Source organism: Salmo salar, chromosome 18, assembly GCF_965601325.2.
Source record: "Salmo salar chromosome 18, fSalSal1, whole genome shotgun sequence".
Taxonomy (NCBI): domain Eukaryota; kingdom Metazoa; phylum Chordata; class Actinopteri; order Salmoniformes; family Salmonidae; genus Salmo; species Salmo salar.
The window spans coordinates 99139478-99167121 of record NC_138308.1 but is presented as its reverse complement, the minus strand read 5'-3'; the positions used below and the strand labels follow the sequence as shown (position 1 = coordinate 99167121).

At 39.8% G+C, this 27644-nt stretch overlaps 2 long non-coding RNA genes across 2 annotated transcripts; both read left to right on the top strand.

The window, feature by feature from the left end:
• The first annotated feature begins 4476 nt into the window (after positions 1-4476).
• LOC123739373 (uncharacterized) lies at positions 4477-5979 on the top strand. The gene is made up of 3 exons (XR_014381308.1): positions 4477-4562; positions 5362-5443; positions 5885-5979. It is a non-coding gene; the product is annotated as an uncharacterized LOC123739373 (long non-coding RNA).
• A 1145-nt stretch (positions 5980-7124) lies between these two features.
• Positions 7125-7522, top strand: LOC145861686 (uncharacterized). The gene is made up of 2 exons (XR_014381309.1): positions 7125-7229; positions 7380-7522. It is a non-coding gene; the product is annotated as an uncharacterized LOC145861686 (long non-coding RNA).
• The last annotated feature ends 20122 nt before the right edge of the window (positions 7523-27644 follow it).

The window sequence follows — 27644 nt, the reverse complement described above, 5'->3', positions numbered from 1 at the left end:
GATCTCCAATTAGAGGCAGCTGGTTATCATTGTCTCTAATTGGAGATCATACTTGAGTTGTTGTTTTTCCCAACTGGGTTTGTGGGAGATTGTATTTTGAGTGAGTGTATGTTGCACCGCTTCGACATGGTTTGTTTTGTTTATGAGTTTATTTGTATGTCTTGCATAGTTTCACAGTTATAATAAAATGTGTAACCGAACGCACGCTGCGCTTTGGTCCTATTCTTCAGACAGCCGTGACAGAATAGAGCTGTGTGTTGTTGAGTTAGTAGTATACTGCTGTATGGGTAGTTGTGTTGGTAGTAAGGGGCTGTATGTGTAGTTGAATTGGTAGCATAGGGCTGTGTGTAGTTGTATTAGTAGTATAGGGCTTTCTGTGTAGTTGTAATAGTAGTATAGGCCTGTGTGTGTAGTTGTACTAGTAGTATAGGGCTGTTTGTGTAGTTATATTAGTAGTAGGGCTGTATGTGTAGTTGTGTAATTAGTATGGGGCTTCTTGTGTAGTTGTATTCATAGTAGGGCTGTGTGTGTAGTTGTATTGGAGGTTTGCTGCTTTGTTTGTAGTTGTATTGGTAGTACAGTGCTGTTTGTAGTTGTATTAGTATTATGGTGCTGTGTGTAGTTGTAATAGTGGTGCTTTGTTTGTAGTTGTGTTATAAGTATATGGCTGTGTGTGTAGTTGTATTAGTAGTGTGGGGCTGTGTGTGTAGTTGTATTAGTAGTACAGTGCTGTGTGTAGTTGTACTGGTAGTACAGTGCTGTGTGTAGTTGTATTAGTAGTGTAGTTCTGTCACCTTAATAAAGATGTTATGGTTGTCAAATTGTCTCAGAGTAGAAGATCTGGGCCCTTTTTACAAATTGTCTCAGAGTAGAACAACTGGGCCCTTATTCATTATCCAGTGGCCTTGAACAGAAGAACTTGGATTTGGATATATTGTACAAATGATCTTACAGAATGACAGATGGTTTACAGGTGATCATGCTAAATAACAGATGGGTTACAGGTGATCATGCTGCTTAACAGATGGGTTACAGGTGATAATGCTAAATAACAGATGGGTTACAGGTGATGATGCTGAATAACAAATGGGTTACAGGTGATAATGCTGAATAACAGATGGGTTACAGGTGATCATGATGAATAACAGATGGGTTACAGGTGATCATGCTGAATAACAGATGGGTTACAGGTGATCATGCTGAATAACAGATGGTTACAGGTGATCAACCTGAATGACAGATGGGTTACAGGTGATAATGCTGAATAACAGATGGGTTACAGGTGATCATGCTGATTAACAGATGGGTTACAGGTGATAATGCTGAATAACAGATGGGTTACAGGTGATCATGCTGAATAACAGATGGGTTACAGGTGATCATGCTGAATAACAGATGGGTTACAGGTGATCATGCTGAATAACAGATGGGTTACAGGTGATCATGCTGAATAACAGATGGGGTACAGGTGATAATGCTGAATAACAGATGGGTTACAGGTGATCATGCTGAATAACAGATGGGTTACAGGTGTTCATGCTGAATAACAGATGGGTTACAGGTGATCATGCTGAATAACAGATGGGTTACAGGGGATCATGCTGAATAACAGATGGGTTACAGGGGATCATGCTGAATAACAGATGGGTTACAGGTGATCATGCTGAAGAACAGATGGGTTACAGGTGATATGCTGATTAACAGATGGGTTACAGGTGATCATGCTGAATAACAGATGGGTTACATGTGATCATGCTCAATAACAGATGGGTTACAGGTGATCATGCTGAATGACATCTGGGTTACAGGTGATAATGCTGAATAACAGATGGGTTACAGGTGATAATGCTGAATAACAGATGGGTTACAGGTGATCATGCTGAATAACAGATGGGTTACTGGTTATAATGCTGATTAACAGATGGGTTACAGGTGATCATGCTGAATAACAGATGGGTTACAGGGGATCATGCTGAATGACATCTGGGTTACAGGTGGTAATGCTGAATAACAGATGGGTTACAGGTGATAATGCTGAATAACAGATGGGTTACAGGTGATAATGGTGAATAACAGATGGGTTACAGGTGATCATGCTGATTAACAGATGGGTTACAGGTGATCATGCTGAATAACAGATGGGTTACAGGGGATCATGCTGAATGACATCTGGGTTACAGGTGATAATGCTGAATAACAGATGGGTTACAGGTGATCATGCTGAATAACAGATGGGTTACTGGTTATAATGCTGATTAACAGATGGGTTACAGGTGATCATGCTTAATAACAGATGGGTTACAGGTGATAATGGTGAATAACAGATGGGTTACAGGTGATCATGCTGATTAACAGATGGGTTACAGGTGATCATGCTGAATAACAGATGGGTTACAGGGGATCATGCTGAATAACAGATGGGTTACAGGTGATCATGCTGAATAACAGATGGGTTACAGGGGATCATGCTGAATAACAGATGGGTTACAGGTGATCATGCTGAAGAACAGATGTGTTACAGGTGATATACTGATTAACAGATGGGTTACAGGTGATCATGCTGAATAACAGATGGGTTACAGGTGATCATGCTGAATAACAGATGGGTTACAGGTGATCATGCTGAAGAACAGATGTGTTACAGGTGATATACTGATTAACAGATGGGTTACAGGTGATCATGATGAATAACAGATGGGTTACAGGTGATCATGCTGAATGACAGATGGGTTACAGGTAATACTGCTGATTAACAGATGGGTTACAGGTGATAATGCTGATTAACAGATGGGTTACAGGTGAACATGCTGAAAAACAGATGGGTTACAGGTTATAATGCTGAATAACAGATGGGTTACAGTTGATCATGCTGATTAACAGGTGGGTTACAATTGATCATGCTGAATAACAGATGGGTTACAGGTGATCATTTTGAATAACAGATGGGGTACAGGTGATAATGCTGAATAACAGATGGGTTACAGGTGATCATGCTGAATAACAGATGGGTTACTGGTTATAATGCTGATTAACAGATGGGTTACAGGTGATCATGCTGAATAACAGATGGGTTACATGTGATAATGCTGAATAACAGATGGGTTACAGGTGATCATGCTGATTAAAAGATGGGTTACAGGTGATAATGTTGAATAACAGATGGGTTACAGGTGATCATGCTAAATAACAGATGGGTTACAGGTGATAATGTTGAATAACAGATGGGTTACAGGTGATAATGCTGAATGACAGATGGTTTACAGGTGATAATGCTGATTGACAGATGGGTTACAGGTGATAATGCTGATTAACAGATGGGTTACAGGTGATCATGCTGAGTAACAGATGGGTTACAGGTGATCATGTTGAATAACAGATGGGTTACAGGTGCTGAAAAACACCAGCCTGTTCATATGGACCAATATGTTGTTAGACCCATTTCTAAAGGGGATTATATTATATGTTATATAATTATATTATATGTTAGGATCATTTTGTTACAATTCATTTTGAGGGGAGCATTTCAAATGTAGTGAAGGGTACACAAATAGATTAATGGGTTATGACATTTAAATTGAGGTAAAGCATGGGGTTTGGTGTTGACTTTCTGAACTCGTTAGACCAAAGGTTTAAAGTAATACAGAAAGTGTTGGTACTTCAGTTGAGTTTCGGATATATTGACCAAATTATCAGGAAAGTTGTGGGCATATTTACCATTCAAAATTCACCAGAAACAGCCATTTCTTCACAAAGTTGCATGTAAAAAGTCAAAACAGAAAGCAGTGACTTCATTTGCTGCCTGCTGCAGAATCACACAGTGTTCAGAGACTACAATAATAATCAGGGTCCTCTGTCCTTGTACCTCCAGTCTGGCGTCAATCACTATCAACGGATAGGAGTTTAACCCATAACATTCTGATTCAAGTCTAGTGACCATCAACCCGAGTGTCACAAACAGAACAGTGGACATCAACCCAAATGTCACAAACAGAACAGTGGACATCAACCCAAATGTCACAAACAGAACAGTGGACATCAACCCAAATGTCACAAACAGAACAGTGGACATCGTGTGTATTACAGAAAGGGAACATATTTAAATATGATAAATTATGTTTAATCTCTAAACTGATAATGAATTTTATTAATCTTAAATATTCCCATTACACAGTCAATTCAGGAAGTGAATTTAAATTCCATTTCAATGTAAAGGATGAGAGAGAGAGATAGAGAAAAATGGAGGGAGGGGTCTGGCTGGATGGGTCCTTAAAAAGGAGAGGAGGAAGATGTAGAACTCAACTCACAGGCAGGACAGAGAGAGAGACTAGAACTCAACTCACAGGCAGGACAGAGAGAGAGAGACTAGAACTCAACTCACAGGCAGGAGAGAGAGAGAGAGAGACAGAGAGAGAGACAGAGACAGAGACAGAGAGAGAGAGAGAGAGACAGAGACAGAGAGAGAGAGAGAGAGAGAGAGAGAGAGAGAGAGAGAGAGAGAGAGACCCAGTGAAGACCTTTGAAGATCTCTGAAGAAGTGAAGCTACAACTGAAGACTTCAGAAGGTGAGATTTCAACATCTGTTCATCTAATACTGTACCTGTCTTCATCCCAACTGATCTCCTATTCCCTTTGAAGTTAGCTACATTAGACAAGGGCCCATAGGGCATATGTAGCCCTGGTTATATGTAGCTCTGGTCAAAAGTAGTGCACTACATAGGGAAAAGGGTCCCATTTGGAAACTCGTTACTAGGGACACAAATGGGTGAACGTTTTGGACCGAGTTTAAGAACTACTGTGCTAAGGAATTCAAGTCTGCTGCCAAAACTCAGGTATCATGTTTTCTACCAATTACAGTAGATTAGCCTAGTACACATGAATATGTATTCACAGCTTGGGGTTCCCCAGGACCGAGTTTGGAAAACGCTGCCTCAGCAGTTACATAAGTTAAGTAACAAACAGGGTTTCCCTGACCTCCCAAGTACCCCCTGCCGTTCCACTGATTTGATATATTCCATGAATTTGTCTTGACGGCTTCTCTCTCTGTCTCTCTCTCCCTGTCTCTCTGTGTCTCTCTTTTTCTCTCTGTGTCTCTCTTTTTCTCTCTGTCTCTCTCTCTCTCTCTCTCTGTCTCTCTCTGTCTCTCTCTGTCTCTCTTTCTCTCTCTCTCTCTGTCTCTCTCTCTGTCTCTCTCTCTCTCTCTCTCTCTCTCTCTGTCTCTGTGTCTCTCTCTCTCTCTCTCTCTCTCTCTCTCTCTCTGTCTCTGTGTCTCTCTCTCCCTGTCTCTCCCTGTCTCTCCCTGTCTCTCCCTGTCTCTCCCTGTCTCTCCCTGCTCTCTCTCTCTCTCTCTCTCTCTCTCTCCAGGAGACTATCACCATGGCGATGTTGACCACTCTTCTGCTTCTCAGCGCTGTCTTTGCTCTGGGAGATGCAAGGGGTAGCAGAGGTATTCTGACCAAAGGTTTTGGTGACCTGTTCACACTCATCAGATTTTATTTGATGTTATTGTTGCAACCTTAACACCTAGTGACCTAGGTTTTGGTTTAACAGTCACTGGACCCCGAGCTCCTGGTTGGGGCCCCCGTCGTATTCGCTAAAATATAATTATTTTATAGGTCTGTTGTGGTTTCATAGTTCTGAAACTGATCTAGGTTCGTTCAGTTTGAAATTTAAAGGCAATGTTCCGTCTTCAGCAGAGACAGCATTCACGGTAAACGCTGCATGCAAACTGCTCAATCTGAAATTACCTTAAAATTTCTAGCATGGAATCTGTAACGCTGATTGAATAGATCCTCCAAGTCTTTTAAAAAGCAATCTGAAATGATGTGATTATATTATTAATCGTTATCTTTAATCTTTCTAAATGATGATCTCTTCCCCCCTACAGAGAGGCATCACAGAGTCTGCCCACCTGGCTGGCCCAGATATGCGACACACTGCTATCACTACGTCCCCGTCCAGACCACATGGCCAGAGGCAGAGGTACCTGGATGTCTGCTGTACATGATCTAGAAGCCTGGTCTGAAAAGCACTATAGTTGGACTAGTGAGGAGGCTATTTCCATCCCTGTCTGGTGGCCATACAGGGTTGTAGTTGACTCTGTAGGTTTAATCTGTGTTCAACAGGGTTGAGAAACTATATCATGATGTGCCAGTCCTTCTATTTATCTTTATATTGTACCTCTGTCTCCTTGTCTCTCCCCTCTCTCTGTCTCTCTCTCTCTTTCTGTCTCTGTCTCTTTCTCTCTCTCTATCTCCTCGTCCTTCTCTCCTCGTCTCTCTCTCTCTCTCTCTCTCTCTCTCTCTCTCTCTCTTTTTGTCTCTCTCTCTCCACTCTCTCTCTCTCTCTCTCTCTCTCCTCTCTCTCTCTCTCTCTGTGTCTCTGTCTCTCTCTCTCTCTCTCTCTCTCTCTCTCTCTGTGTCTCTGTCTCTCTCTCTCTGTCTCTCTCTCTCTTTCTTTCTCTGTGTCTCTCTCTCTCTCCCCTCTCTCTCTCTCTCCCCACCCCTCACTCACTCTCTGTTTCTCTCTCTCTCCTCGTCTCTCTCTCTCTATCTCTCTGTCTCTCTCTCCCCTCTCTCTCTCTGGCTCTCTCTCTCTCTCCCCCTCTCTCCCTCTCTGTCTGTCTGTCTCTCTCTCTCTCTCTCCAGAGGAAATGTTTGCTCCTGGGAGGTAACCTGGCGTCAGTGCACAGCCTTTCCCAGTATCGTTTCCTTCAGTCTGTCATCAGTAATAGTACCGGTAAAGTCCAGCGCACCTGGATTGGAGCCAACGATGCCATCGAGGTCAGATGCACCGTTTGTTCAACACTCCTGAAACATATAGGATGCATTGATTCTTGATGAATAGAACCTATAAAGGCCTGGTGGTGCCTTAACCCACATATCAGTTTGTTTTCTACGCTTGTTATCTAATATTACAAACACTGTCTAGCTTCAAGCCATGGTTAAATCATGCTTATCTCATAGATGGTCAGTCCTGGTATCCATAGCTCTGTCTAGGAATCTGAGAGTGGTTACATTTCTCCAGGTAACTACAGTGTGTATATATAGTGTTTACTGTCTGCTGGTGATGCATCGTCCTGTGTGCTCTGTAGGAGGGTCTTTGGCTGTGGAGTGACGGGTCCAGGTTTAACTACCAGAACTGGGCCCCGGGTCAACCCTCTAACTCCGACCATTTTGTTGTGAAAGACAACACGAACTGCCGGGAGCATTGCATGGAGATGAATTATGGAGGTACAATGCTGTCGCCAGACTAGTCTCCCGCTCATTATACATCAATCATTTGGATAGTAGTAAAATACACCTTAAAGGGAATTTATTCCTTTTATAGCTACATATTTATAAAACAAAAATAATACCTACCTTTCTGTTTCTCTTTCCCAGCTTCCCGCGGTCAGAATGATGCCCCTTGCTGGTACAAACGTCCATTCCTGTGTTCCAGAAAGCGCTGATGTCCACATTTTGGGAGAGACAACATTGGAGAAGCTCTCAGATTGTTTTAAATAAAGGCACCGTCTGCAATGTTACCTTTTGTTCAGTGGTCATTTATACAAAACACCAGCTGGAGCCAACTATGAAACTCTGTAGTGTGAAGTACCACATAACATCTTTGGTAAATTAAATGTTAATAACCTCTCTAGGGGAGGTGGGACGAAATCGTCCCACACTTTTCAACAGCCAGTGAAAAATCAGAGCACCAAATTTAAAACCACAAAATGTCATAATTCAACGTTCTCAAACATAGGACTATTTTACACCATTTTATAGATACACTTCTCCTGAATCGAACCCCGTTGTCCGATTTCCAAAAGGCTTTACAGCGAAAGCAAAACATTAGATTATGTTAGGAGAGTACATAGACACAAATAATCACACAGCCATTTTCCAAGCAAGCATATATGTCACATAAACCCAAACCACAGCTAAATGCAGCACTAACCTTTGACGATCTTCATCAGATGACACTCCTAGGACATTATGTTATACAATACATGCATGTTTTGTTCAATCAAGTTCATATTTATATCAAAAAACAGCTTTTCACATTAGCATGTGATGTTCAGAACTAGCATACCCACCGAAAACTTCCTGTGAATTTACTAAATTACTCATGATAAACGTTGACAAAATACATAACAATTATTTTCAGAATTATAGATACAGAACTCCTTTATGCAATCGCTATGTCCGATTTTAAAATAGCTTTTCGGCGAAAGCACATTTTGCAATATTCTGAGTACGTTCAGATCACTATCCGAAGGGTAACGCGCGAGCGCATTTCGTGACAAAAAAATTCAAAATATTCCATTACCGTACTTAGAAGCATGTCAAACACTGTTTAAAATCTATTTTTATGCTACTTTTCTCGTGAAATAGCGATAATATTCCAACCGGGCAACGTTGTATTCATTCAAAGACTGAAATAATTTTTTTTAGAAGTCTCGTGAACGCGCATCTCCAGTCTCACTGTCCCCAGGCTGACCACTTACAAACTCTGCTGCTGTACTTTGCCCAGAGACAGCAGACACCCCATTCCACTTTCTGGCGGCTTTAGAGAGCCAATGGAAGCCTTAGAAAGTGTCACATTACAGCACAGAGGCTGTAATGTCGATAGAGATGCAACAGAAGGACAACAAATTGTCAGACAGGGCACTTCCTGCATGGAATCTTCTCAGGTTTTGGCCTGCCATATGAGTTCTGTTATACTCACAGACACCATTCAAACAGTTTTAGAAACGTTAGAGTGTTTTCTATGTGAATCTACTAATTATATGCATATTCTAGTTTCTGGGCAGGAGTAGTAACCAGATTAAATCTGGTACGTTTTTTATCCGGCCGTGAAAATACTGCCCCCTATCCCAAAGAAGTTAAACAGTTGCTTCTCACTTTGTAATACTTTTCATTGTCGTCAACATTTTCTACATTTTCATAGTCAAACCAGAGATGACCAATTGATGTAAATCACCATCATCATCATCATCATCACCATCACTACCTTCTTCATGTTTAAAGGTCAATGCTGAAAAAACATTGAATTCATGATGTTTTCAAATTGCTTACACACATTTCTTACACCTGTCAAATCGTCTCCGATATCCTCAAGGGCATAGGATGTAAGGTCTACTAGGGCTGGGGTCAGGGTCAGGGTTTATGGTTACTGTACTGTAGTCCACTCCAGCCAAACTAGAGGTTAGATTTAGAATGAGGTGAGGGTTAATGGTTTAATGTACTGAACATTAGGTGCAAATACTGTAGTCCACTCCAGCCAAACTAGAACATAGTGGTTCACAATTGCTGATCAAATACTGCCACCTTGTGGTCATTCATCAGTCCTAAAAACACACACACACACACACACTCACACACACACACCGGCATTACTGTTGCTTCAACTTGTATTCAATGACAGAATAGTTGAATGGTATAGCTGACAGAACGGAGGAGAGGAGGGGAGTATTAGTAAAATAGTATGTATTACAATGAATGAAGAGAACTTGATATTTCAGTGGTAGCCTAGTCTATTGCTATTATTATACTGCAGCCAACTCAGAGAGTCTGTAGTAGATTAGCCTATTGGTTTTCCTTTCTCCTCCTGGAAATTCATTGTAGAAATACTGTTGATAGAACCGCACAGCTAAACTGTTAATTACCTGATATAACTGCATTAAAAAACATCAAATTGATCATAAATACAGTGTAGACATTGTTAATGTTGTAAGTGACGGCCAGCATCTCGGAGTCGCCTCTTCACTGCTGACGTTGAGACTGGTGTTTTGCGGGTACTATTTAATGAAGCTGCCAGTTGAGGACTTGTGAGTCGTCTGTTTTTCAAACTAGACTCTCTAATGTACTTGTCCTCTTGCTCAGTTGTGCACTGGGGCCTCCCACTCCTCTTTCTATTCTGGTTAGAGCCAGTTTGCTCTGTTCTGTGAAGGAATTAGTACACAGCGATGTACGAGATCTTACGTTTCTTGTCAATTTCTCACATGGAATAGCCTTCATTTCTCAGAACAAGAATAGACAGACGAGTTTCAGAAGAAAGGTCTTTGTTCCTGGCCATTTTGAGCCTATAATCAAACCCACAAATGCTGATGCTCCAGATACTCAACTAGTCTAAAGAAGGCCAGTTTTATTGCTTCTTTAATCAGAACAACAGTTTTCAGCTGTGCTAACATAATTGAAAAAGGGTTTTCTAATGATCAATTAGCCTTTTAAAATGATAAACTTGGATTAGCTAACACAACATGCCGTTGGAACACAGGAGTGATGGTTGCTGATAATGGGCCTCTGTACGCCTATGTAGATATTCCATAAAAAATCTGCCATTTCCTGCTACAATATTCATTTACAACATTAACAATGTCTACACTGTACTTCTGATCAATTTTATTTTATTTTAATGGACACATTTTTTTTGCTTTTCTTTCAAAACAAGGACACTTCTTGGTGATACCAAACTTTTTAACGGAAGTGTACGTTGTTGATTAGCTGATAAAACTGTATAACTACATTGTTAATGAGCTGATAACAATGTACAAATAGTACCAGCAGTAGTATGTGTAGTTGTGTTATTAGTATAAGGCTTTGTGTGTAGTTGTATTAGTTGTATAGGGATGTGTGAGTAGTTGTATTAGTAGTATAGGGCTGTTTGTGTAATTGTATTAGTAGTAGGGCTGTATGTGTAGTTGTGTTATTTGTATGGGGCTGTGTGTGTATTTGTATTATAGGGCTGTGTGTAGTTGTGATATTAGTATAGGGCAGTAGGTGTAGTTGTATTAGTGTTATAGGACTGTATTGTAGTTGTCTTATAAGTATACCGCCGTATGTGTAGTTGATTTAGTAGTGTGGGGCAGTGTGTGCAGTTTTATCAGTAGTATATGGCTGTGTGTCTAGTTGTGTTAGTAGTATAGGGCTGTATGTGTAGTGGTATTAGTAGTATAGGGCTGTGTGTGTAGTTATATTCGCAGTAGGGCTGAATGTGTTGTTGTAAATTTATTATGGGGCTGTGTGTGTAGTTGTATTAGTAGTAGAGCTGTATGTGTAGTTTTATTAGTAGTATAGGACTGTATGTGTAGTTGTGTTATTCGTTTTGGGCTGTGTGTGTAGTTGTATTAGTAGTAGGTCTGTGTGTGTAGTTGTGTTATTAGTATGGGGCTGTGTGTGTAGTTGTATTAGTAGTAAGGCTGTGTGTGTAGTTGTATTAGACGATTGGGGATGTGTGTTCAGTTTTATTAGTAGTACAGGACTGTATGTGTAGTTGTATTAGGAGTTTGTGGCTGTGTGTGTAGTTTTATCAGTAGTATATGGCTGTGTGTCTAGTTTTGTTAGTAGTATAGGGCTGTATGTGTAGAGGTATTAGTAGTATAGGGCTGTATGTGTAGTTGTATTCGTAGTATGGGGCTGTGTGTATAGTTGTATTAGTTGTATAGGACTGTATGTGTAGATGTATTATTAGTTTAGGACTGTATGTGTAGTTGTATTAGTAGTTTAGGGCTGTAGGTGTTGTTGTATTAGAAGTGTGGAGAAGCTTGTTCAGTTGAATTACTAGTACAGGACAATATGTTTAGTTGTAGTAGTAGTTTGGGGCTGTATGAGTAGTTGTATCAGTAGTATATGGCTGTGTGTCTTGTTGTGTTTGTAGTTTAGGGCTGTGTTGGTAGTGATATTAGTAGTATGGGGATGTATGTGTAGTTCAATTAGTAGATTAGGGCTTTCTGTTCAGTTTTATTAGTAGTACAGGACTGTATGTGTAGTTGTATTAAGAGTTTGTGGCTGTGTGTGTAGTTTTATCAGTAGTATATGGCTGTGTGTCTAGTTTTGTTAGTAGTATAGGGCTGTATGTGTAGAGGTATTAGTAGTATAGGGCTGTATGTGTAGTTGTATTCGTAGTATGGGGCTGTGTGTATAGTTGTATTAGTTGTATAGGACTGTATGTGTAGATGTATTATTAGTTTAGGACTGTATGTGTAGTTGTATTAGTAGTTTAGGGCTGTAGGTGTTGTTGTATTAGAAGTGTGGAGAAGCTTGTTCAGTTGAATTACTAGTACAGGACAATATGTTTAGTTGTAGTAGTAGTTTGGGGATGTATGAGTAGTTGTATCAGTAGTATATGGCTGTGTGTCTTGTTGTGTTTGTAGTTTAGGGCTGTGTTGGTAGTGATATTAGTAGTATGGGGATGTATGTGTAGTTCAATTAGTAGATTAGGGCTTTCTGTTCAGTTATATTAGTAGTATAGGACTGTGTGTGTGGTTATATTCGCAGTAGGGCTGTATGTGTTGTTGTATTATTAGTATAGGCCTGTGTGTAGTTGTACTAGTAGTATAGGGCTGTTTGTGTGGTTGTATCAGTAGTGTATTGCTGTGTGTCTAGTTGTATTAGTAGTATAGGGCTGTATGTGTAGTTGTGTTATTATTATGGGGCCTACTTATCCAACTACACATACAGCCCTACTACTAATACAACTACTCACACAGCCCCAAACTACTACTACAACTAAACATATTGTCCTGTACAAGTAATTCAACTGAACACACATCTCCACACTTCTAATACAACAACACTTACAGCCCTAAACTACTAATACAACTACTCATACAGTCCTAAACTAATAATACATCTACACCTACAGCCCTATACAACTAATACGACTACACACACAGCCCTATAATACTGATCAACTACACACACAGCCCTACTACTAATACAACTACACACACAGCCCAAAACTAATAATACAACTACACATACAGCCCTACTACTAATACAACTACACACACAGCCCCATACTGATAATACATCTACACATTCAGCCCTACTGCGAATATAACTACACACAGTCTTCTACAACTAATACAACTACACACACAGCCCAAAACTAATAACACAACTACACATACAGCCCTACTACTAATACAACTACACACACAGCCAAAAACGAATAATACAACAACACAATACTGTGAATATAACTACACACACAGCCCTATACTACTAATTCAACTACACACACAGTCCTCTACTACTAATACAACTACACATAAAGCCCTATACTACTAACATAACTACACAGAAAGCCCTATACTACTTATACAACTACACACACAGCCCTAATCTACTAACTGAACTACACATACATCCCCATACTACTAATACCACTACACACACAGCCCTATACTACTAATCAAACAACATTCACAGCCAAATACTACTGATACAACTACAAACATAGCCACATACTACATCGACAACTACACATGCAGCCCTACTACTAATACAACTACACCTACTGTCCTAAACTACTAATACAACTGCACACAGCCCTATACTACTAATACCTCTACACATACAGCCCTATACTACTAACACAACTAGACACACAGCCATATACTACTGATACAACTACACACACAGCCCTATACTACTAATACCACTACACATACAGTCCTATACTAATAATACATCTACACATACAGCCCTATACAACTAATAAAACGACACACACAGCCATATAGTACTGATACAACTACACACACAGCCCCACACAACTAATAAAACTACACACACAGCCCTATACTACTAATACCACTACACACACATCCCTATACTACTAATACCACTACACACACAGCCCTATACTACTAACACAACTACACACACAGCCCTATACTACTAACACAACTACACACACAGCCCCACACAACTAATACAACTACACACACAGCACCAAACTCCTAATACCACTACACATACAGCCCTATACAACTAACACAACTAGACACACAGCCATATACTACTGATACAACTACACACACAGCCAAAACTCCTAATACCACTACACATACAGTCCTATACTAATAATACATCTACACATACAGCCCAATACAACTAATAAAACTACAGACACAGCCCTATACTACTAATACAACGAGACCTACATCTCCATACTACTATCACAACTACACACGCAGCACTATACTACTAATAAAACTAAACACGCAGCCCTATACTACTATCACAACTACACACACAGCCCTATACTACTAATAAAACTACACACACAGCCCCAAACTAATAATACAACAACACATTCAGGCCTACCTCGAATATAACTACACACAGTCCTCTACTGCTAATACAACTACACACACAGCCTCAAACAACTAATACAACTACACACACAGCCTCAAACAACTAATACAACTACACATACAGTCCTACACTACCAATTCAACTGCACACACTGCCCCACACTGCTAAATCAACTGCACTTACAGCCATATACTTATAACACAACTACAATACAGTCCTATAACACTGATACAACTGCACCTACTGCCCTAAAATAATAACACAACTACACACGCAGCCCTACTACTAATACAACTACACTCAAAGTCCCATACTAATAACACAACTACACATACAGCCTACTACTAATACAACTACACAGAAAGCCCCATACAACTAATACAACTACACACAGCCCTATACTACTAATACAACTACACATACAGCCCTATACTACTAATACAACTACACACATCCCTATACTACTAATACAACAACACACACAGGTCTAATCTACTAATAAAACTTCACATGCAGCCCTATAGATCTAATACAACTACACACACAGCCCTATACTACTTATCCAACTACACATACAGCCATACTACTAATACAACTACTCACACAGCCCCAAACTACTACTACAACTACACATACTGTCCTGTACTACTAATACAACTGAACACACATCTCCACACTTCTAATACAACAACAGTTACAGACTTAAACTACTAATACAACTACACATACAGTCCTAAACTAATAATACATCTACACATACAGCCCTATACAACTAATACGACTACACACACAGCCCTATAATACTGATCAACTACACACACAGCCCTACTAGTAATACAACTACACACACAGCCCTATACTACTAACACAACAAGACACACAGCCCTATACGACTGATACAACTACTCACACAGCCCCAAACTACTACTACAACTACACATACTGTCCTGTACTACTAATACAACTGAACACACATCTCCACACTTCTAATACAACAACAGTTACAGACTTAAACTACTAATACAACTACACATACAGTCCTCAACAAATAATGCATCTACACATACAGCCCTATACTACCAATACAACTACACACACAGCCCTATAATACTGATCAACTACACACACAGCCCTACTACTAATACAACTGCACACAGCCCCGTACTAGTAACACAACTACACATACAGCCCTATACAACTAACACAACTGTACACACAGCCCCACACTACTAATACAACTACACTTAAAGCCCTATAATACTAATACAACTACACACACAGTCCTAAACTAATATATCCACACATACAGCAGCATACTACTAATTCAACCAGACACACAGCCATATACTACTAATACAACTACACACACAGCCCTATACTACTAATACAACTACACACACAGGCCTAATCTAAAAATAAAACTACACATACAGCTCTATACTACTAATACAACTACACACACAACCCAAAACTACTAGTACAACTACACATACAGTCCTGTACTACTAATACAACTGAACACATATACCCAAACTTCTAATACAACTACACACACAGCAATAATACAGATACAACTACACACACAGCCCTACTAATAACACAACTACACACACAGACCTATACTAACAACACAACTACACAAACATCACTATAATACTAATACAACTACACACACAGCCCTACTACTAATAAAACTACACACACAGCCCCATACTAATAATACAACAACACATTCAGCCCCACTGCGAATATAACTACACACAGACCTATACTACTAATACAACTACACACACAGTCCTCTACTACTAATACAACTACACACACAGCCCTATATTATTAACATAACAACACAGAAAGCCGTATACAACTACACACACAGACGTAATCTACTAATTGAACTACACATACATCCCCATACTACTAATACCACTACACACACAGCCCTAATCTACTAATTCAACTACACATACATCCCCATACTACTAATACCACTACACACACAGCCCTATACTACTAACACAACAAGACACACAGCCATATACTACTGATACAACTACTCACACAGCCCCAAACTACTACTACAACTAAACATATTGTCCTGTACTAGTAATTCAACTGAACACACATCTCCACACTTCTATTACAACAACACTTACAGCCCTAAACTACTAATACAACTACACATACAGTCCTAAACTAATAATACATCTACACATACAGCCCTATACAACTAATACAACTACACACACATCCTTATAATACTGATCAACTACACACACAGCCCTACTAGTAATACAACTGCACACAGGCCCGTACTAATAACACAACTACACATACAGCCCTATACTACTGATACAACTACACTTACTGCCCTATTTTAATAGCATAACTACACACACAGCACTATAATACTAATACAACTACACTTACTGCCCTATTTTAATAACACAACTACACACACAGCCCAATAATACTAATACAACTACACATACAGCCCTGCTACTAATACAACTATTTGTGTGTGGCTAAAATAAAATAAAATTGATCAGAAATACTGTGTAGACATTGTTAATGTTGTAAATGAATATTGTAGCTGGAAATGGCAGATTTTTGATGGAATATCTACATAGGCGTACAGATGCCCATTATCAGCAATTGGAACACAGCATCACTCCTGTGTTCCAATGGCACGTTGTGTTAGCTAATCCAAGTTTATCATTTTAAAAGGCTAATTGATCATTAGAAAACCCTTTTGCAATCATGTTAGCACAGCTGAAAACTGTGTTCTGATTAAAGAAGCAATAAAACTGGCCTTCTTTAGACTAGTTGAGTATCTTGAGCATCAGCATTTGTGGGTTTGATTATAGGCTCAAAATGGCCAGGAACAAAGACCTTTCTTCTGAAACTCGTCTGTCTATTCTTGTTCTGAGAAATGAAGGCTATTCCATGTGAGAAATTGACAAGAAACTTAAGATCTCGTACATCGCTGTGTACTAATTCCTTCACAGAACAGAGCAAACTGGCTCTAACCAGAATAGAAAGAAGAGTGGGAGGCCCCAGTGCACAACTGAGCAAGAGGACAAGTACATTAGAGTGTCTAGTTTGAAAAACAGACGACTCACAAGTCCTCAACTGGCATCTTCATTAACCTGTTTAGGATAGGGGGCAGTATTTTCACGGCCGGATTAAAAACATACCCGATTTAATCTGGTTATTACTCCTGCCCAGAAACTAGAATATGCATATAATTGTTTGATTTGGATAGAAAACACCCGGATGTTTCTAAAACTGTTTGAATGGTGTCTGTGAGTATAACAGAACTCATATGGCAGGCCAAAACCTGAGAAGATTCCATGCAGGAAGTGCCCTGTCTGACAATTTGTTGTCCTTCTGTTGCATCTCTATCGACATTACAGCCTCTGTGCTGTAATGTGACACTTTCTAAGGCTTCCATTGGCTCTCTAAAGCCGCCAGAAAGTGGAATGGGGTGTCTGCTGTCTCTGGGCAAAGTACAGCAGCAGAGTTTGTAAGTGGTCAGCCTGGGGACAGTGAGACTGGAGATGCGCGTTCACGAGACTTCTAAACCTGAGAAGATTCCAAACAGGAAACGCCCTCTCTGACCATTTCTTGGCCTTCTGTAACCCATCTGTTATTCAGCATGATCACCTGTAACCCATCTGTTAATCAGTATATCACCTGTAACACATTTATTCTTCAGCATGATCACCTGTAACCCATCTGTTATTCAACATGATCCCCTGTAACCCATCTGTTATTCAGCATGATCACCTGTAACCCATCTGTTATTCTGGATGATCCCCTGTAACCCATATGTTATTCAGCATGATCACCTGTAACCCCTCTGTTAATCAGCATGATCACCTGTAACCCATCTGTTATTCACCATTATCACCTGTAACCCATGTGTTATTCAGCATGATCACCTGTAACCCATCTGTTAATCAGCATTATAACCAGTAACCCATCTGTTATTCAGCATGATCACCTGTAACCCATCTGTTATTCAGCATTATCACCTGTACCCCATCTGTTATTCAAAATGATCACCTGTAACCCATCTGTTATTCAGCATGATCAATTGTAACCCATCTGTTAATCAGCATGATCAACTGTAACCTATCTGTTATTCAGCATTATAACCTGTAACCCATCTGTTATTCAGCATGATCACCTGTAACCCATCTGTTAATCAGCATTATCACCTGTAACCCATCTGTTAATCAGCAGTATCACCTGTAACCCATCTGTCATTCAGCATGATCACCTGTAACCCATCTGTTATTCAGCATGATCACCTGTAACCCATCTGTTAATCAGTATATCACCTGTAACACATCTGTTCTTCAGCATGATCACCTGTAACCCATCTGTCATTCAGCATGATCACCTGTAACCCATCTGTTATTCAGCATGATCACCTGTAACCCATCTGTTAATCAGTATATCACCTGTAACACATCTGTTCTTCAGCATGATCACCTGTAACCCATCTGTTATTCAGCATGATCCCCTGTAACCCATCTGTTATTCAGCATGATCACCTGTAACCCATCTGTTATTCAGCATGATCCCCTGTAACCCATCTGTTATTCAGCATGATCACCTGTAACCCCTCTGTTAATCAGCATGATCACCTGTAACCCATCTGTTATTCACCATTATCACCTGTAACCCATGTGTTATTCAGCATGATCACCTGTAACCCATCTGTTAATCAGCATTATAACCAGTAACCCATCTGTTATTCAGCATGATCACCTGTAACCCATCTGTTATTCAGCATTATCACCTGTACCCCATCTGTTATTCAAAATGATCACCTGTAACCCATCTGTTATTCAGCATGATCAATTGTAACCCATCTGTTAATCAGCATGATCAACTGTAACCCATCTGTTATTCAGCATTATAACCTGTAACCCATCTGTTATTCAGCATGATCACCTGTAACCCATCTGTTAATCAGCATTATCACCTGTAACCCATCTGTTAATCAGCAGTATCACCTGTAACCCATCTGTCATTCAGCATGATCACCTGTAACCCATCTGTTATTCAGCATGATCACCTGTAACCCATCTGTTAATCAGTATATCACCTGTAACACATCTGTTCTTCAGCATGATCACCTGTAACCCATCTGTCATTCAGCATGATCACCTGAAACCCATCTGTTATTCAGCATGATCACCTGTAACCCATCTGTTAATCAGTATATCACCTGTAACACATCTGTTCTTCAGCATGATCACCTGTAACCCATCTGTTATTCAGCATGATCCCCTGTAACCCATCTGTTATTCAGCATGATCACCTGTAACCCATCTGTTATTCAGCATGATCCCCTGTAACCCATCTGTTATTCAGCATGATCACCTGTAACCCATCTGTTAATCAGCATGATCACCTGTAACCCATCTGTTATTCACCATTATCACCTGTAACCCATGTGTTATTCAGCATGATCACCTGTAACCCATCTGTTAATCAGCATTATAACCAGTAACCCATCTGTTATTCAGCATGATCACCTGTAACCCATCTGTTATTCAGCATTATCACCTGTACCCCATCTGTTATTTAAAATGATCACCTGTAACCCATCTGTTATTCAGCATGATCAATTGTAACCCATCTGTTAATCAGCATGATCAACTGTAACCCATCTGTTATTCAGCATTATAACCTGTAACCCATCTGTTATTCAGCATGATCACCTGTAACCCATCTGTTAATCAGCATTATCACCTGTAACCCATCTGTTAATCAGCATGATCACCTGTAACCCATCTGTTATTCAGCATTATCACCTGTAACCCAGATGTCATTCAGCATGATCACCTGTAACCCATCTGTTATTGAGCATGATCACATGTAACCCATCTGTTATTCAGCATGATCACCTGTAACCCATCTGTTAATCAGCATATCACCTGTAACCCATCTGTTCTTCAGCATGATCACCTGTAACCCATCTGTTATTCAGCATGATCCCCTGTAACCCATCTGTTATTCAGTATGATCACCTGTAACCCATCTGTTATTCAGCATGATCACCTGTAACCCATCTGTTAATCAGCATGATCACCTGTAACCCATCTGTTATTCAGCATTATCACCTGTACCCCATCTGTTATTCAGCATGATCACCTGTAACCCATCTGTTAATCAGCATTATCACCTGTAACCCATCTGTTACTCAGCATGATCACCTGTAACCCATCTGTTATTCAGCATTATCACCTGTAACCCATCTGTTAATCAGCATGATCACCTGTAACCCATCTGTTATTCAGCATTATCACCTGTAACCCATCTGTCATTCAGGTTGATCACCTGTAACCATCTGTTATTCAGCATGATCACCTGTAACCCATCTGTTATTCAGCATGATCACCTGTAACCCATCTGTTATTCAGCATGATCACCTGTAACCCATCTGTTATTCAGCATGATCCCCTGTAACCCATCTGTTATTCAGCATGATCACCTGTAACCCGTCTGTTAATCAGCATGATCACCTGTAACCCATCTGTTATTCACCATTATCACCTGTAACCCATGTGTTATTCAGCATGATCACCTGTAACCCATCTGTTAATCAGCATTATAACCAGTAACCCATCTGTTATTCAGCATGATCACCTGTAACCCATCTGTTATTCAGCATTATCACCTGTACCCCATCTGTTATTCAAAATGATCACCTGTAACCCATCTGTTATTCAGCATGATCAATTGTAACCCATCTGTTAATCAGCATGATCAACTGTAACCCATCTGTTATTCAGCATTATAACCTGTAACCCATCTGTTATTCAGCATGATCACCTGTAACCCATCTGTTAATCAGCATTATCACCTGTAACCCATCCGTTAATCAGCATGATCACCATTAACCCATCTGTAATTCAGCATGATCACCTGTAACCCATCTGTTATTCAGCATTATCACCTGTAACCAATCTGTTAATCAGCATGATCACCTGTAACCCATCTGTTATTCAGCATTATCACCTGTAACCCAGATGTCATTCAGCATGATCACCTGTAACCCATCTGTTATTGAGCATGATCACATGTAACCCATCTGTTATTCAGCATGATCACCTGTAACCCATCTGTTAATCAGCATATCACCTGTAACCCATCTGTTCTTCAGCATGATCACCTGTAACCCATCTGTTATTCAGCATGATCCCCTGTAACCCATCTGTTATTCAGCATGATCACCTGTAACCCATCTGTTATTCAGCATGATCACCTGTAACCCATCTGTTAATCAGCATGATCACCTGTAACCCATCTGTTATTCAGCATTATCACCTGTACCCCATCTGTTATTCAGCATGATCACCTGTAACCCATCTGTTAATCAGCATTATCACCTGTAACCCATCTGTTACTCAGCATGATCACCTGTAACCCATCTGTTAATCAGCATTATCACCTGTAACCCATCTGTTACTCAGCATGATCACATGTAACCCATCTGTTATTCAGCAAGATCACCTGTAACCCATCTGTTAATCAGCATATCACCTGTAACCCATCTGTTCTTCAGCATGATCACCTGTAACCCATCTGTTATTCAGCATGATCCCCTGTAACCCATCTGTTATTCAGCATGATCACCTGTTACCCATCTGTTGTTCAGCATTATAACCAGTAACCCATTTGTTATTCAGCATCATCACCTGTAACCCATCTGTTATTTAGCATGATCACCTGTAAACCATCTGTCATTCTGTAAGATCATTTGTACAATATATCCAAATCCAAGTTCTTCTGTTCAAGGCCACTGGATAATGAATAAGGGCCCAGTTGTTCTACTCTGAGACAATTTGTAAAAAGGGCCCAGATCTTCTACTCTGAGACAATTTGACAACCATAACATCTTTATTAAGGTGACAGAACTACACTACTAATACAACTACACACAGCACTGTACTACCAGTACAACTACACACAGCACTGTACTACTAATACAACTACACACACAGCCCCACACTACTAATACAACTACACACACAGCCATATACTTATAACACAACTACAAACAAAGCACCACTATTACAACTACACACAGCACCATAATACTAATACAACTACAAACAGCACTGTACTACCAATACAACTACAAACAAAGCAGCAAACCTCCAATACAACTACACACACAGCCCTACTATGAATACAACTACACAAGAAGCCCCATACTAATTACACAACTACACATACAGCCCTACTACTAATATAACTACACAAACAGCCCTATACTACTAGTACAACTACACACACAGGCCTATACTACTATTACAACTACACAGAAAGCCCTATACTACTAATACAACTACACACAGCCCTATGCTACCAATTCAACTACACATACAGCCCCTTACTACCAACACAACTACACATACAGCAGTATACTACTAACTCAACAACACACAGCTCTATTCTGTCACGGCTGTCTGAAGAATAGGACCAAAGCGCAGCGTGCGTTCGGTTACACATTTTATTATAACTGTGAAACTATGCAAGACATACAAATAAACTCATAAACAAAACAACAAACCATGTCGAAGCGGTGCAACATACACTCACTCAAAATACAATCTCCCACAAACCCAGTTGGGAAAAACAACAACTCAAGTATGATCTCCAATTAGAGACAATGATAACCAGCTGCCTCTAATTGGAGATCATCCCCAAAAAACAACAACATAGAAATACAGAAACAAGAACATGACAACATAGAAAATCTAAACTAAACACAACCCAGTCACGCCCTGACCTACTCTACCAAAGAAAATAAAAGCTTCTATGGTCAGGACGTGACATATACTACTAACACAACACCACATACAGCCCTATATTACTAATACAACTACACACACAGCCCAAAACTACTAGTACAACTACACATACAGTCCTGTACTACTAATACAACTAGACACACAGCCATACACTACTGATACAACTACTCACACAACCCCACACTACTAATACAACTACACTTACAGCCCCATAATACTGATACAACTGCACACACAGCCCCACACTACTAATACAACTACACACAGGCCTAATCTACTAATACAACTACACAGAACGCCCTATACTACTAATACAACTACACACACATCCCTATACAACAACACACAGCCCTATGCTACCAATTCAACTACACATACAGCCCCTTACTAATAACACAACCACACATACAGCCCCGTACTACCAACACAACTACACATACAGCCCCTTACTAATAACACAACCACACATACAGCCCCGTACTACCAACACAACTACACATACAGCAGTATAGTACTAACTCAACTACACAGCTGTAACGGTCGTCGTATGAAAGGGACCAAGGCGCAGCGGGTTGAGTGCTCATTTTAACTTTTCATTTAGAACACTGAAAACACAAGACAAGAAAACGATCGAACGAACAGTAATACAACAACAACTTCTCACAAAGGGACAGGTGAAACAGGGCTACCTAAGTATGACTCTCAATCAGCAACAACGATGTACAGCTGTTTCTGATTGAGAGTCATACCAGGCCAACACAAAGAAATACACAACATAGAAAACCATAGAAATACACAACAAGAACATTACCAAAAAACCCCGGAACACATAAATCAAACACCCCTCTTACATAAATACATATCCCATTAAACCCCGAACCACATAAAACAAATACCCCCTGCCACGTCCTGACCAAACTACAATAACCAATTTTCCCTTATACTGGTCAGGACGTGACAAGAGCCCTATACTACTAACACCACTACACACACACACCTATACAACTAATACAACTGAACACATATCCCCATACTACTAATACAACTACACTATCACAGCACAAAACAACTAGTACAACTACACATACAGCCTTATACTACTAACACCACTACACACACACCTATACAATACTAACACCACTACACACACAGCCCCACACAACTAATACAACTGAAAACACATCCCCATACTACTAATACAACTACATACACAGCCCAAAACAACTAGTACAACTACACATAAAGTCCTATACTAATAATACAACTGTACACACATCCCCAAACATCTAATACAACTACACACACAGCCCTTCTACTGATACAACTACATACAAAGCCCTACTAATAACACAACTACACACACAGCCCCATACTAATAACAGAACTACACGTACATCACTACACTACTAATACAACTACACACACAGCCATACACTACTGATACATCTACACACACATCACTATAATACTAATACAACAACACACACAGCCCTACTACTAATACAACTACACACACATCCCTACACAACAACACACAGCCCTATGCTACCAATTCAACTACACACACAGCCCCATACTAATAACAGAACTACACGTACATCACTACACTACTAATACAACTACACACACAGCCATACACTACTGATACATCTACACACACATCACTATAATACTAATACAACAACACACACAGCCCTACTACTAATACAACTACACCCACAGCAAAAACTAATAACACAACTACACATACAGCCCTACTACTAATACAACTACACACACAGCCCACTACTATACACTACACACGCCCTACTACTAATACAACTACACCCACAGCAAAAACTAATAACACAACTACACATACAGCCCTACTACTAATACAACTACACATACAGCCCTACTACTAATACAACAACACATTCAGCCCTACTGCGAATATAACTACACACACAGCCCCATACTACTAATACAACGACACATAAAGCCCTATACTACTAACATAACTACACAGAAAGCCCTATACTACTAATACCACTACACACACAGCCCTGTACTACTAATACAACTACATACACAGCCAAATACCACTGATACAACTACAAACACAGCCACATACTACATTGAAAACTACACATGTAGCCCTACTACTAATACAACTACACCTACTGTCCTAAACTACTAATACAACTGCACAACAGCCCTATACTACTAATACCTCTACACATACAGCCCTATACTACTAACACAACTAGACACACAGCCCTATACTACTAACACAACTAGACACACAGCCCTATACTACTGATACCACTACTCAAACAGCCCCAAACTATTCGTACAATTACACATACTGTCCTGTACTACTAATACAACTGAACACACATCTCCACACTTCTAATACAACAACAGTTACAGACTTAAACTACTAATACAACTACACATACAGTCCTCAACAAATAATGCATCTACACATACAGCCTATACAACTACACACACAGCCCTATAATACTGATCAACTACACACACAGCCCTACTAGTAATACAACTGCACAGAGGCCCGTACTAATAACACAACTACACATACTGCCATATACTACTGATACAACTACACACACAGCCCCAAACTCCTAATACCACTACACATACAGTCCTATACTAATAATACATCTACACATACAGCCCTATTCAACTAATAAAACTACACACACAGCCCTATACTACTAATACAACGAGACCTACATCTCCATACTACTATCACAACTACACACGCAGCACTATACCACTAATAAAACTACACACACAGCCCTATACTACTAATTCAACTACACACACAGTCCTCTACTACTAATACAACTACACATAAAGCCCTATACTACTAACATAACTACACAGAAAGCCCTATACTACTAATACCACTACACATACAGCCCTATACTACTAATACCACAACAAACACATCCCTATACTACTAATACCACTACACACACAGCCCTATACTACTAATTCAACTACACACACAGTCCTCTACTACTAATACAACTACACATAAAGCCCTATACTACTAACATAACTACACAGAAAGCCCTATACTACTAATACCACTACACATACAGCCCTATACTACTAATACCACAACAAACACATCCCTATACTACTAACACAACTACACATACAGCCTTATACTACTAATACAACTACACATACAGCCCAAAACAACTAGTACAACTACACATACAGTCCTGTACTACTAATACAACTGTACACACATCCCCAAACATCTAATACAACTACACACACAGCCCTTCTACTGATACAACTACATACAAAGCCCTACTAATAACACAACTACACACACAGCCCCATACTAATAACAGAACTACACGTACATCACTATACTACTAATACAACTACACACACAGCCATACACTACTGATACATCTACACACACATCACTATAATACTAATACAACAACACACACAGCCCTACTACTAATACAACTACACCCACAGCAAAAACTAATAACACAACTACACATACAGCCCTACTACTAATACAACTACACATACAGCCCTACTACTAATACAACAACACACACAGCCCTACTACTAATACAACTACACCCAGAGCAAAAACTAATAATACAACAACACATTCAGCCCTACTGCGAATATAACTACACACACAGCCCCATACTACTAATACCACTACACACACAGTCCTCTACTACTAATACAACTACACATAAAGCCCTATACTACTAACATAACTACACAGAAAGCCCTATACTACTAATACCACTACACACACAGCCCTATACTACTAATACAACTACATACACAGCCAAATACCACTGATACAACTACAAACACAGCCACATACTACATTGAAAACTACACATGCAGCCCTACTACTAATACAACTACACCTACTGTCCTAAACTACTAATACAACTGCACACAGCCCTATACTACTAATACCACTACACATACAGCCCTATACTACTAACACAACTAGACACACAGCCCTATACTACTAATACAACTAGACACACAGCCCTATACTACTAACACAACTAGACATACAGCCCTATACTACTGATACAACTACTCAAACAGCCCCAAACTACTCGTACAATTACACATACTGTCCTGTACTACTAATACAACTGAACACACATCTCCACACTTCTAATACAACAACAGTTACAGACTTAAACTACTAATACAACTACACATACAGTCCTCAACAAATAATGCATCTACACATACAGCCTATACAACTACACACACAGCCCTATAATACTGATCAACTACACACACAGCCCTACTAGTAATACAACTGCACAGAGGCCCGTACTAATAACACAACTACACATACTGCCATATACTACTGATACAACTACACACACAGCCCCAAACTCCTAATACCACTACACATACAGTCCTATACTAATAATACATCTACACATACAGCCCTATTCAACTAATAAAACTACACACACAGCCCTATACTACTAATACAACGAGACCTACATCTCCATACTACTATCACAACTACACACGCAGCACTATACCACTAATAAAACTAAACACGCAGCCCTATACTACTATCACAACTACACACACAGCCCTATACTACTAATACCACTACACACACAGCCCTATACTACTAATTCAACTACACACACAGTCCTCTACTACTAATACAACTACACATAAAGCCCTA